Source organism: Argopecten irradians, chromosome 12, assembly GCF_041381155.1.
Source record: "Argopecten irradians isolate NY chromosome 12, Ai_NY, whole genome shotgun sequence".
NCBI classification, from domain to species: domain Eukaryota; kingdom Metazoa; phylum Mollusca; class Bivalvia; order Pectinida; family Pectinidae; genus Argopecten; species Argopecten irradians.
This window is the reverse complement of record NC_091145.1, coordinates 37,219,522-37,234,200: the sequence shown is the minus strand read 5'-3', so window position 1 is coordinate 37,234,200 and position 14,679 is coordinate 37,219,522. Positions and strand designations below refer to the sequence as shown.

Genomic DNA, 14,679 nt, shown 5'->3' with positions numbered 1-14,679 from the left:
TAGAGATCCCGTCTACTCAATCCTTGTATAATGTAATGGATTGTCTTGGTCTTATAATTCTGGTGATTTTCTATGGTATGTACAGATATAACGCATTTCGTAACTCCTTTTCATAGAATATTCTTATCATTAAAAAGAAACAATTGTAATGGATTTTTTTTAAATATATTGTACCGATAAAGTTTCCTTCATGCATACTGTCATGCAATGCATATAACCCAATCTAAAACGAAGGGATCTAAGAATTAATTATAGTTTATACCCACCAGAATGTCCCATAGACCATTTTAAAACGTTTTAGGGGTCTAGCACAAAAATATGTAAAATTGGTATTCTACATCGTCTGAAAATGGTCTATGGACTCTCTGCTGGATCCATATTGATACATACTGTAACTACTTCTCACATCCAAAACCCCATTCAATAGCCTTGGTGAACCGCCGGATCAATAATCGTGGATCCGGAGCCAGATCAAGTTGTTAGCGTCTATAAGAAGACTGATCTTCTCGTACTTGTTCCACCAGATATCGCCCTTGCCTGGCACCTGTTTCTTTATATTGTCATTGGCAATATCGCCATTTTTTACAAAGAAAACATAATAGTTTAAATTTACACCTTTTGCTTTTCAGAATAATGCTTTGTATGTTGTCTATTATATAGTTAGATTGAACTGAACGGAACATTAAGAAGAGGATGTTGTGAAGTCGATCCTGAATGTTACGTGAAATGTGAAACGTGACCTCTATGTACATTTGACAGTTAATATTGACAGACACATGCATGAGATAGATATCATATGTTGCCTTAAGAAACAGCCACACAGACCTGTTTGTGTTATATTGTATTAAAATAACAAAAATCTTGGCTTAGCTTGTTTTCCGACCTTGTGTTTTATTCTACACGATTTAGGGTTTATTTTCTCTTTGTTTTCAACAAGTAATAACGGACATGTTCTTCAGACGATAATATTGACTTTTAATTTGTTCTAATATATTAGGATCCAAGAATGATGTAAACCTCGTGTTGAATACATGTACATACGTGTCACGTATACAAAGTACGCAGCTAACCTTGACATCAGTTCAGGAAATTTTCAACCTTGTAATTACCTTATAAAGTACACTTTCCGAGTGGAAATATGTTATTTTGTCGTAAAATCATTTTACATTATTCTACATGACGATACAGCTACTTTTTCTTTTCTCCAATGAAAGTCCAATATTTTCTATGGAAGGAAGGCAAGTACACTTTGATACTGAGTAGACTAGTTCCCTTCCCTTAGGTCTACCCTCCGCCAGGCTGCGCTCCGCTCACTAGCTAGCGTACGCAAAGAAGGTAACTGAGGTGAGAACCAATCTACTGACTGTAGGTTAGGTGAGTGTAGAAAAACTACGGCAGACAATCCAGTCTATGAGTGAAACAAATCTGATAGTTGAAGTTCAAGCTACTGTGATTTCATTGGTCTTTGATAATGTTGTGTGTATTTATATAATTTCCTTAGTTAATGATTGACGTTGATTTTAGTAAAGCCGATACCATGGATACTGAGACAACAATGTTGGATCCTTTAACCGCTAAGGAGACACTAGCTTCTCGTCATCACGACTATACGCACAATTCCCATCTTCACCCTTATAATCATTAAATGCAAACAAAAGTTGATGCCCTTATATAACATTACATATCTGTAATGTAGAAAATACAAATACATTTGAAAATCATTTGCACCATACGATTGCTCCGTCTAAGCATGGGCATATTGCTATATATCCGTAATATATAAATATATGTCAACCAAGGTCCAAACATACGCAGATTAGGTTTGTGAGGGGAGGTGAAACAAGGACATAAAAAACTGAGATCTCAACCGCAATTATCAGTCAAACAGGGGACTATATACTGGCTGTAGATCTCAACTAGAGATTAACATTTCCGGATATTGTTCACATCAACCTCAGACCGGGTATGCTTCTTCGGTCACCAGGCACAGAGTAAATCGTCATCATCGAGCTAACAGTCCCATGGGAGGAAAGGTGCAGTGAAGCGCATGAAAGGAAGATGACAAAGTATGAAGCATTGCTGTTGGAATGCTGGCAAACATGGAATTTTACTACCCTGTTTTTATTTATTTGCAGCTGACATTGATATTGCTAAACTATACAAACTTGAGTAAAGACTACCGACTATTTAAACTTTGACAGACCTGATTTACCTCATCAATCATCATTCAAAGGCTGTCAATGCGAGCGACAGTTTCTCGGATATTGATGGTGCTTCTAAACCGACAAACACATTAACATCGTACACGCTGACCTATCTAAAAGGTCAATCCAATTCAAAGTCTTTAAAAATCAAGGATAATGATGCTCAAAATAGATACAGTTATCGCCATGTGTACTTATCTTAATCAATTATATTCCGTAGTAACATAATGACCTTGATACATGGACTCTTCTAGGTCATATGGGTGTTTTGGGAATAACGGCACGTGAAAGAGTTCTATTAGAGGTGTCATCCAATCACAAATAGTTATAGCGAATTAGCGATATACTGAACTGAATGCTAAGTTTTCTCTTTTTGTTCTCATTACTGTATTTTCTCTCCACTATGTATCCAATCTACATACATACATGACAGTCTCTATTTATTTGATAACCTTACTCAAAATACTTTTCATGGTGGTACATCATTGGTACCCTTCCTAATATGACCGTTATCGGAGTCTGTTTGCTACCCTTCCTCATAAGACACTCCGTGATGGTACATCATTGGTACCCGTCCTGATATGACCGTTGTTGGTGTCTGTTTGCTACCCTTCCTCATAAGACACTCCGTGATGGTACATCATTGGTACCCGTCCTGATATGACCGTTGTTAGTGGTGTCTGTTTGCTACCCGTCCTCATAATACACTCCGTGATGGTACATCATTGGTATCCGTCCTGATATGACCGTTGTTGGTGGTGTTTGTTTGCTAACCTACCTCATAAGACACTCCGTGGTGGTGCGCCATTGGTACCCGTCCTGATATGACCGTTGTTGGTGGTGTCTGTTTGCTAACCTTCCTCAAAAGACACTCCTTGGTGGTACGTCATTGGTACCCGTCCTGATATGACCGTTGTTGGTCGTGTCTGTTTGCTAACCTTCCTCATAAGACACTCCGTGGTGGTACGCCATTGGTACCCGTCCTGATATGACCGTTGTTGGTGGTGTCTGTTTGCTAACCTTCCTCAAAAGACACTCCTTGGTGGTACGTCATTGGTACCCGTCCTGATATGACCGTTGTTGGTCGTGTCTGTTTGCTAACCTTCCTCATAAGACACTCCGTGGTGGTACGTCATTGGTACCCGTCCTGATATGACCGTTGTTGGTCGTGTCTGTTTGCTAACCTTCCTCATAAGACACTCCGTGATGGTACATCATTGGTAACCGTCCTGATATGACCGTTGTTGGTGGTATCTGTTTGCTTACCTTCCTCATAAGACACTCCGTGGTGGTACGTCATTGGTACCCGTCCTGATAAGACAGTTGTTGGTGGTGTCTGTTTGCTAACCTTCCTCATAAGACACTCCGTGGTGGTACATCATTGGTACCCGTCCTGATATGACCGTTGTTAGTGGTGTCTGTTTGCTACCCTTCCTCATTATACACTCCATGATGGTACATCATTGGTACCCGTCCTGATATGACCGTTGTTAGTGGTGTCTGTTTGCTACCCTTCCTCATAAGACACTCCGTGATGGTACATCATTGGTACCCGTCCTGATAAGACCGTTGTTGGTCGTGTCTGTTTGCTAACCTTCCTCATAAGACACTCCGTGGTGGTACGCCATTGGTACCCGTCCTGATAAGACCGTTGTTGGTGGTGTCTGTTTGCTTACCTTCCTCATAAGACACTCCGTGATGGTACATCATTGGTACCCGTCCTGATATGACCGTTGTTGGTGGTGTCTGTTTGCTTACCTTCCTCATAAGACACTCCGTGGTGGTACGTCATTGGTACCCGTCCTGATAAGACCGTTGTTGGTGATGTCTGTTTGCTAACCTTCCTCATAAGACACTCCGTGGTGGTACATCATTGGTACCCGTCCTGATATGACCGTTGTTAGTGGTGTCTGTTTGCTACCCTTCCTCATTATACACTCCTTGATGGTACATCATTGGTACCCGTCCTGATAAGACCGTTGTTGGTGGTGTCTGTTTGCTAACCTTCCTCATAAGACACTCCTTGGTGGTACGTCATTGGTACCCGTCCTGATAAGACCGTTGTTGGTCGTGTCTGTTTGCTAACCTTCCTCATAAGACACTCCGTGGTGTTACATCATTGGTAGCCGTCCTGATATGATCGTTGTTGGTGACTGTTTGCTACCCTTCATCATCAGACACTCTGTGGTGCCACATCATTGGTACCCGTCCTGATATGGCCGTTGTAGGTGGTGTCTGTTTGAACTTTTTCCTATTAAACATTGAACGGTAAGTCATCAAAGGAAGTTTAATAAGTTATGAGCGACGTATACTGAGCTAGGACAGACAAAACTTTGTATCAGGTGTTTGCCTTATTGATTAAAATTCATAAAACGTGTAAAATCGATTTATACATACAATTATTCGGATACCTTTTTTACTTCTAAGTTAAAACACACAGCTCATGGTTCAGTTTATGTGGGGTTCCTCCGCAGCCAGAGACCAGATATTTGCTGGCACTGACATTTCATCCTCCAAGTCTATGTCATGACGAGATTCACTATAACACAAAAAACTTCTCAAATTCTCAAAAATCTTAATTTTATTGTCTTAAGCACTCTCCATTCCTTCATTTTGAATATTTGTGCCACTTTTCTTATTATTGATACCTTTGGGCAATTTAGTGACATCAGTGACTAGTCGTAAACCGAATAATAACATACATGTAAGACTCCATTTTCTACTTCAGGAAGACAATTATTATTCCAGATCTTGCTGATGGTGATTTCATTTTTATCACATTTCGAACCACACGGCCATCCCATATGGATATTTATTTCTATACAGTATAATTTTATTCAGGCTACAATATTGTAAGTTATCCTAAATTTCTTTTCTGTATGTTTCCTTTTATAACAGTTACTGATAAATATTACTACATGTATGTTGAAATACATATATTTGTTACATATATTGTCTAAAATTGTACCTAATTTATTTCACTACAAACCGAATGCTGTTCATATAGTCAGAAGGTAGTAAATTGAGTACTTTTAATACTTTGTAAATACAGTATTCATAAAACTACAAACTTTTAATGCTGAACTGATTGAATCGTGATCTGTTGCAATATGCATGCTTGAAAATAATGTTTTCCCATTTGCAATTGAAATTCTGAATGAACACATGGCGGGTAGTAAAGAAGAAATTAAATCTATTCACTGCCACGGGTCGCACCTCGCTACCGTTATACCGTAATCTCATCATTAATCTTCGGACGGATGTATTTGAAATAGCAGCATTAAAACTCTCATTGCCTGTCGATATCCAAACAGATAAACTTGAAATGATCTATTTTATATCTATAAGACCCCTCGTTAAGGAATCCCCCGGATTTAATATGTGGTTAGAACCAGAACACTAAAAGCCTTGTCAACTTACAGTCCTCTCCATGGTTCTCGACAAACTTCCCAGTGATCTTTAGGCAGTTGTAGTAACGTTAACGTAGTTATACATAGATATGTAATAATCATAAAGTTGGGGTTTTCTTAAAGAAAACAGAAAAGCACTCCTATCGGGTGATAAAGCACTTATATGAACTAAACATATTAGTGTTGTTGGACATAATTGACAACGATGTCAACATTTCTGAAATGTATGACATAATCTAATAGGAGTGCGAGGTATTTTTTACTGAATTTTTAAAGCCATTTAAATCAACGAATAAGTCCGGTGAAAGTTAATGTGTAACGGCGTTTACCATGAAACCTTTATTTATAAGATTATATTAATACATTATGGCTGACGTCCTATCATTTACAGAATAGAATCACAATAGTTACTCTGACATCACGGACAAGTTCGGGTTAATTCAACTTTATTGTAATCGATCACTTTACTAAATGACTGACGTCACTGATTCTATATTTAGAAAACCTTTAATGACGTCTAGGAGATAAGAATTAGAAATGATTATATGACTGAAAAAACTGATCTTCATATATATTTTTTTCATAGAAAACACATTGTCGTCAGGCGTTGGTTCTAAAAAGTCATAACATTTCCTTCACTATTACCTAAAGTTTTACGATGTACCGTAAACAAAAATAAAACATCAATGTCGATTAAATCGGTGACATCCGTTCAATCTATCATAGAAATGGACTTAGGTTTGTAAAGAATCACATCTTCACTTTAAAAAGTAAATTGATCAATCAAAATAATCTAAATTCCTTTAACCAAAGTCTTATGGCTTCGGAAATAATCGTGTGTTATATATATAAAGAAAAGATATTTGAGGAATATTAGAAACACAACTTGACAGATAAAATTTTCACATTTACTGAGTTATGTATGAATGATTAACAGTAGGATCTATCGTATTCAGTCATTGAACAACTATTTACTTTCGAAGATGGTAAATAATATTGTCCCTCGATACAATAAAAGCCGTCTTCATGAAAATTGTAAATATACTTGTACAAAAGAGGTGTCATGGTCCCATTTACACTTAATATGTGTAAGACATTTGTACCTTGTTTCCAAACCACATTTTGATATAGAATATACTTATTAACTGCCAAACATTGACCAAGCGCAATGAAAAGAGATTTTCTTCATCCATTCACAAATCCATAATATGTTGATTTACACATTGAAGATTCCCTCTCCACTGTGACACCTAGGGTACATGTAGTATGCTCTGAGTAGCCTTCACATAGACTTTAAGATTAAGCAATTATGAGTATTTCTAATAAACAATATATGTATATACAAAGACTGAAAACCTATAAAATATGTTATAGTACATGTATATCGGTGTAAACAGACAAATCAAATCTCAAATATATTGTATGACGTCTTTCTTAGTTAAAGCAGAACATCCTTATCCTTTCAAAACACACGGATCTTTTATTGTTTACAGCGTTTCCTGTCAAATCTACAATCTTGCTTATATTTGCTTTATTTTAAAATATTCGATCTGAAATGTGGATTGTGATCGATATGTTGTATTTGTTTTTATGATGTTTTTGATATTATTGATAGTGACGTTATTGCTAAATAATGGTATTTACTTTAGTGAAGTAATTCTTCTTGGTGACATTTTTCATTAAATTTACATTACTTGGTTTTGTTTATTCTTCAATGTCTTAATAAACGCTAGTCTTTATAGAAACAATATTTAGATATTTATTGTGATATTTTGTGTAAACTGGTGACGTGGTTTGTGAAACTGTGGGAGTCAGTGATATTCTCACAGAAACACATTATTATGCATAAGTAATACTTGGGAGATTCTTTGGAGTACATTTATAGAATAAGCCATTGTCGTTATTACCGACTGAGCACTTTTACGGTACATGCATTGTGTAGTTTAAAATTAAATCTACAACTTTAGAGCAGGGAGAGAGAATAAACCTGTATCTGGTTGTGTGCACTGGTCACACAGTTGGCAAACGGCTGTATATATTGCATGCTGGGCTCAAATATAATTTCAAACTTCGAATACAACTGAATTTGTAAATCATAAAATTGAATAGAATAACCTATTGAACCCACCGTTATTCCCATAACAGTACTGAAAGACCTTTTGTGCTTGGCATCTTTGGAAGTAAACAAAATAAGATCAATAGCTGAAAACGGTGCCATTAGTTCTATCATTGTAACGTAATGAAATGACATCCAAGTTTTTGCTCCAAAAATAGTCAGAGACAATTTTGACTGCACTTTATTACATAAGAGATTTTCCTAATTTACAACCAGATGACGTCAGTTATTAAGTACAGTAATGGAGTTGAATTAAATATTAAAATTGTCGTAATATTTACGTCACGTGCAGCCTTAAATAGTAAATAGGTTTTCTATCAGAATGAAGTACTAACAAACATCTGGATAGTAAAAAAAGGAACTGATTAAGTACATGTATACGACATAGCTTGGCTATGATTTCACACAACTTTGGAAAATGCCATTACATTCACAGGTTACAACTGAAAACGAGCATTATGTTAAAAATATTTACGTCACGTGCAGCCTTAAATAGTAAATAGGTTTTCTATCAGAATGAAGAAGTACTAACAAACATCTGGATAGTAAAAAATGGAACTGATTAAGTACATGTATACGACATAGCTTGGCTATGATTTCACACAACTTTGGAAAATGCCATTACATTCACAGGTTACAACTGAAAACGAGCATTATGTTAAAAGGAACTCGTGGGATATGGACTTTTGGGTTGTATAATTGATTAAATTTAAACGATGTAAATAATGTTTAATTTCAATTCAATAATTATTTCAATATATTTTTTTTCTATTTCTCCACCATCAATTGTTTCTGGTATGGATGCTATTTTCGGAATGAAATTAAAAAAGGCTTAGTGATTAAAAAACCCCTTCTAAAATAAGAAATAATTTACTTCAACATTGTTTCTATTTTTAAACTTTAATTGGATTTTCAAGTTATGAAGTCCTTAATACAAATAAATGTAATACGACTTTACTACCAGTAGATTGAATTTTGACATAAGCTACGGACTGTTTTATTTATATAAATATATCACACAATCTAATTGACAACCAATCGTGTCACCAAAAACGGATAAGTTATACTTTTATTGGTGTATTATGAAAACATCCGAGGATTCCTTGGCGAAAGGTTTATTAGAACAACAAATATATAAATGTATACGTTTGACTGGTTAAAAATCGACAAGGAATTGGAGTTTGAACATCACTGATTTAAACAGATACGCAACAATATTAACGTTGTGATTTGACTGTTATTTGTAGGGATCAAACAGTATAATAGGTACTTCCACGAGACAAACTTCTAGCAGTAATTCCCAGAATAATATCCTTATCCATTCATTGGTGGTCAAATCAATAATAAAGTTTGATGTACAATACTTTCATGTGATATCAATGATAAGTAATGATTTTCAGTCGATACTGGAAAGTATATGTTACACCTTTACCATCGCCGTAAGTTACAAATACAAGTTTTTAGTTTTTTAATGTTTCCTATACAAATATCAATTGGTCATCAATACATGTACTAACCAAAACGTGAGAAGTCTAAACGAAAAACCAGCACCAGAAGAGAACATGGGAAAATGAGTTTTATATCTAATTAGTTTAGGAAATGTTCAGCATTAAAAAAAACAAATATATATCTATGCTGAGATTGTCTGTGTTATCAGCCTATTATAATGAAATATCGACGCAATACAAATAAAACTATCGTTTTCAAGGGCAGAGATATATCACAAACCAAAGATAGAAATGCAAATCTTTCTTCCATAAACATGAATTTGTCGAATAATCTGAACTTTAAAAAAAATCACTCTTTGACATATGTTATTGAGAGACTCTGTGATTTCAAGCTACACATTTGGAGTATCGTGCGTTAAGAATTAATTCCCAACCTGTGCATTGGTAAAATGTAAAATAAATTTAGCCAATAAAGGCCTAAGAGTACACAATTTCAGGTGCTAAGGTATCAGGGATAAGGTTCTATAGTCGCTCATGTATCTTGATCGTTGCAATAAAAAGACAGAATGACAATGTAATGTTAGTTTAAATCACAGATGTTTCGCTGAGAGCATACAGTTGAATTGTTGTCGTGAAACTATCTTATAACAGTGCATCAAATTAAATAACCACAAAATATGTTTTAAATGTCAACATTCAAATAATGATTTTTAACACATTCAGATTGCAAATGAATATTTATTTACTCATATTGACAACATTCCATAGACTTGATATTAAAATATTTATGAAGAAAACCTTCTGCAGGGTATGCTTGTTCATGCATGCGTAACGGTAACGCACTATTGATGAGCATAGGTTTGTTGTAAGTAGAACTTCATATCAACATCGATTCTCCGTTCATCTGATCGATAAACACATGTTGATATCGTATGGTTTGTTGTGATGTTTTAACTCAATACATTTGCAATGCTTTAATCACTAGCTCTAGCCTGATTACATTTCTGGAGAAATGAACATAGAAAGTTCATCAGCTCCGGCCGTTATCGAGGTACTGATGTTGGATTACAACTTTTAATACTTCCTGTATTTTCCTCTCAATAGAAAATTAATTTCGAAGCTAGCTATATAGCATATTAATATTCGCTTGGTCAAATCTATACATTGAAATACCAGCAGCTGGAACAAAAGTCGTACAAAAATACGAAAAACGATATTAATTTACCATATCAAGGCGTGGGGACCCACTCATTGTTCAATCACACTAATGTCGTATTTAAGTATTTTATAAATGATTGAAATATGTCACAGTCGAACATATCTAATGGTTAGAATAATAAAACTTTGTTGTTTGATTATATTTTTTTCAAGTTTTTGTTAAAAATCAAATGCATAACAAACAAATAGGGATTAGGGAATATCATTATCAATATGACATTGACAAGCGTAAGATGGCGGAGGACGATATTTCAGTCATTATACTAATGAACTACATCAGACATGTAATCACTACAGAAGCAACATTGATACTGATGAATAAAAACTAAAGCAAGTTTATCATTTAGTTACTTGTAAGCAGAGTTTTTCTTCTTTAAACAGATCGTAATTTGTCAGCTTGTTTCTGCGAATACGCCTTAACATTTGCCTTGTATCATACAAGGATTTTATATGCATATGAAACACCTCCTGTTATTATCATATTATCACACGAATACGCCTTAGCATTGCCTTGTATCATACAAGGATCTTATATGCATATGAAACACCTCCTGTTATTATCATATTATCACACGAGTACGCCTTAGCATTGTCTTGTATCATACAAGGATCTTATATGCATATGAAACACCTCCTGTTATTATCATATTATCACACGAGTACGCCTTAGCATTGTCTTGTATCATATTAGGATCTTATATGCATATGAAACACCTCCTGTTATTATCATACTATCACACGAGTACGCCTTAGCATTGTCTTGTATCATACAAGGATCTTATACGCATATGAGCAACTCCTGTTATTATCATATTATCACACGGGTATGCCTTAGCATTGTCTTGTATCATACAAGGATCTTATATGCATATGAAACACCTGTTATTATCATATTATCACACGAGTACGCCTTAGCATTGCCTTGTATCATACACGGATCTTATATGCTATGAAGTAACTCCCGTTATTATCATATTATCACACGAATACGCCTTAGCATTGCCTTGTATCATACAAGGATCTTATATGATATGAAGCACCTCGTGTTATTATCATATTATCACACGAGTATGCTTGCATTTTTCGATATGTTAGATGCACTCGAAACTATGTAAGAGGTGATTATGAGCGTCAAAGCATTTTCTATGTGATACTTTGGATGTTCCACGATAAACGAACTTTTCAAATTGCAGAAAAAAAGGAAATTCTTACATCGTGTGTAAATTCCAGCTATACTTATATGGAGTTACGAACCGAATTGAATGTTATGCATTTTATAATCCAGACAGTGACTGAACAAAGCTGCATTTCTTAGTATACATACAAATGTCCCATTCTTCTGATTGGAATAGAACAATTTTAATGCTACAGAACGGGAAACGTATACATACTTATATCAGTAATTCAAGGGCATCTCCATTGTTTTGTTTGAGTTATAAGGACATTATTTATCCTTATATGCACATTCTGAAGCATTATTCTAAAATGATTCATCAATGATATCAAAAGTAAATCAGAAATACGCTGATCACATCTCTGATTACATAATCTAAACTGATATCGTACTATCAATTAAATATTCTAGCCCCAATAATTCCTTACGTATTGTCCTAGTCACGTCATATTGGTAAAGACATATTTGTTTAGGGTGATAAAAAGTGAATTATAGGTAACAGAGGTTCAGTGCAGCATTATGTACGTGTACTAAATCAACTTCTGAGGCGCGACAGTAAACACTCGGGTGGCGGTCATACATTGTAGGGATGGTTGGATTAGCATACATCGGAAGTGTTGTGTGTAAACGGCTTTTATTGTCCGCAATCACAGACACACACTTATTATTTATGTGATTTAATATATTGGCTGGGTAGTAGTATACCTGATAATAACTATTACCTACATATAAAGACGGGCTATACACCATATACATTATACAGTTTAACACTTCTATAGCTGGTCCTCCCTCACGTCTTTCATACCAATGTTATCTGCCAGAAAATACACACAGTACGGCTTTATGATTTCCCATGATTAGTCTGTGATTGAAATATAGACATTATTAGTAAACGTATATGAAAAAAAATCTGTTTTGTTGTTATGATTTACAACATTTACATCAACTCCTATGTGTCATGAGCAATCGAATATATTAAACTTATCAACATTGAACAGATTGGATTGTTGATTTTATTGGTCATTAATATATATATTGAGGTATGTTAGGTCAGCATTTACCTGTGTAACATAGAACGTGATACACCCCCATCAAGTCGGCCTACTGATCACATCACCTCGGATGTCTGTTCATGGGTCGTTTATTATGGAACATTTCCCCTGATAAGGTATATAAACACAAATATCTAATAAATGTATACAAACACATGAAAACCAATAAAAGTTAACTGCAGAGCATTCATTAAACTATATGTTAGTACTAGGGAGTGCGACATGGAGTTTAAGGAATGGTCATACATGTTCAGAAGACGTAAAAATAAACAAGAATAATTCATTCTATGACATGCACATGACCATTTCATCGTAATAAGATTTTATATATTGTAGGTTTATATCGTTAGGTAGTCGACACCATGGTAAATCTTACAGAGTATATATATAAAGACTCACGGGTACTCAAATAGTACACAAGCGGGTTATCCTACGATAAGTGTGAAAAGGGTATTTATTTTTAGTGTCCTCGTGTTAAGAATATTTATCTAGCATTGTGCGCATTTAATATCATAACTAGATTTCTTTTAATTATCGCCGACGATAATAGTGTCCTCTGTACCTGTAAACTACCTTTGTGATACCTGTAAAATTTGTAAATTACCTTTTGTCGAACCTAATCGATAGAAAGCACGACTGACTCCGATAGACGGTACCGGCATACCTACCGAAAGCCAATACTGTCTGCACACGGACAACAGGGGACAAGAGACTTATCTTGGCACTCTCCTGCTATATAACAAAGGGAGGAATACGTTGGACTGCAGGAAAAGTCATAGGGGAGCTGATACCTTTCGTATACGTCACAAGAGTGGCGGTCATTTCGGGATAGCAGCTCGTCATTAACACCAAGGTAGGTTCATTTTAATACTAATTTAAGACTTATTTTAGGTTTGTTCTTTTCCTCCATATAAAAAAAAATTCAAATGAATTTTTGCTGAAACAATTTAGTAAAGAATGCTGAAATACATCAATACATCAGACAAGTACATGTTAAATAAATATCGTTGAATTGTAAATTACAGTCGAAAATATAGTCTTAAATGCAGAAATCCGACATTTGATTATGTAAATGATTTAAGTAAAAGTGGCCCAGTATCCAGTAAACCTCCTTATGATGACATAGCGTAAAACACTGAACTAATCGACAATACAAAAGTATCCATTCACAGCAAACAGTTGAATATTTGACAAATTACAAAAGAATAGTTCGGTAAATGATATTGAATATTAAAAAAGCTTCGTGTGACAATAGCATTTTACTTGTTAACAATGACTGAAGGAAGTAGACACATTCACTATCAGTCACGAAATCAATTAGGCGGCACACCTTATAGGGAAATCAATCAACGGTGGATATTTAAGGACAATACTATCATTTAAGTAGGTTTAGCAAATAGTCAATAATGAAACATAGGGAGGATATCTTAACCATTTCATTTCTCATTAGCTTACACACGTGACGTGGACAATGTTGTGTAGAAATCTGAGGCCATCCAAAACAAAGTTCGTTATCACAAGGTAATGACACTACCATAATTGACGTAGTTCACAGCTATAGAATGAAACATGTACTCGTACTCGTTCGATATCAGAACCATCGTTAGAACAAGACATTAAATACATGTATGTTCGTTACGGCACATCAAGTGATGAGAGGAAAACATTTGAGCCATCAAGTGTAGATAATATCTAACATATTAAATTGACAGCAAGATGTTGCCTTTTTCAGAACTTGTGTTAACTTATTGATGTTAGATGAGCCTTAACCTCACCTTCTCTTCACTGAAAAAGGTTTTAGTTCAGTGCTGGATAAGTATATGGTTTCCCAAGCAATCAATTAAGAATGAATGAAGGAATCAATCAATGATTGAATTAATCAATCAATAAATGATTAAATCAACCAATCGACCAATCAATCGACCAATCAATCAATCAATCAATCAATCAATCAATCAATCAATCAATCAATCAATCAATCAATCAATCAATTTTATTCGATTAAGAAGATGTGAAATCTACAAAACCGTTCATGTATCTGATGGATGTAAAAGCCT

General features: G+C 35.0%; 1 protein-coding gene across 1 annotated transcript in view; it reads left to right on the top strand.

Moving 5' to 3' along the window:
• Positions 1-12,965: 12,965 nt before the first annotated feature.
• Positions 12,966-14,679, top strand: part of LOC138304875 (uncharacterized) — a 41,060-nt gene continuing 39,346 nt past the window's right edge. Inside the window, exons 1-2 of the mRNA XM_069245228.1 lie at positions 12,966-13,072; positions 13,250-13,475. The gene's annotated coding sequence lies outside the window, so the exon portion shown is untranslated. The remainder of the gene's footprint in view (positions 13,073-13,249; positions 13,476-14,679) is intronic.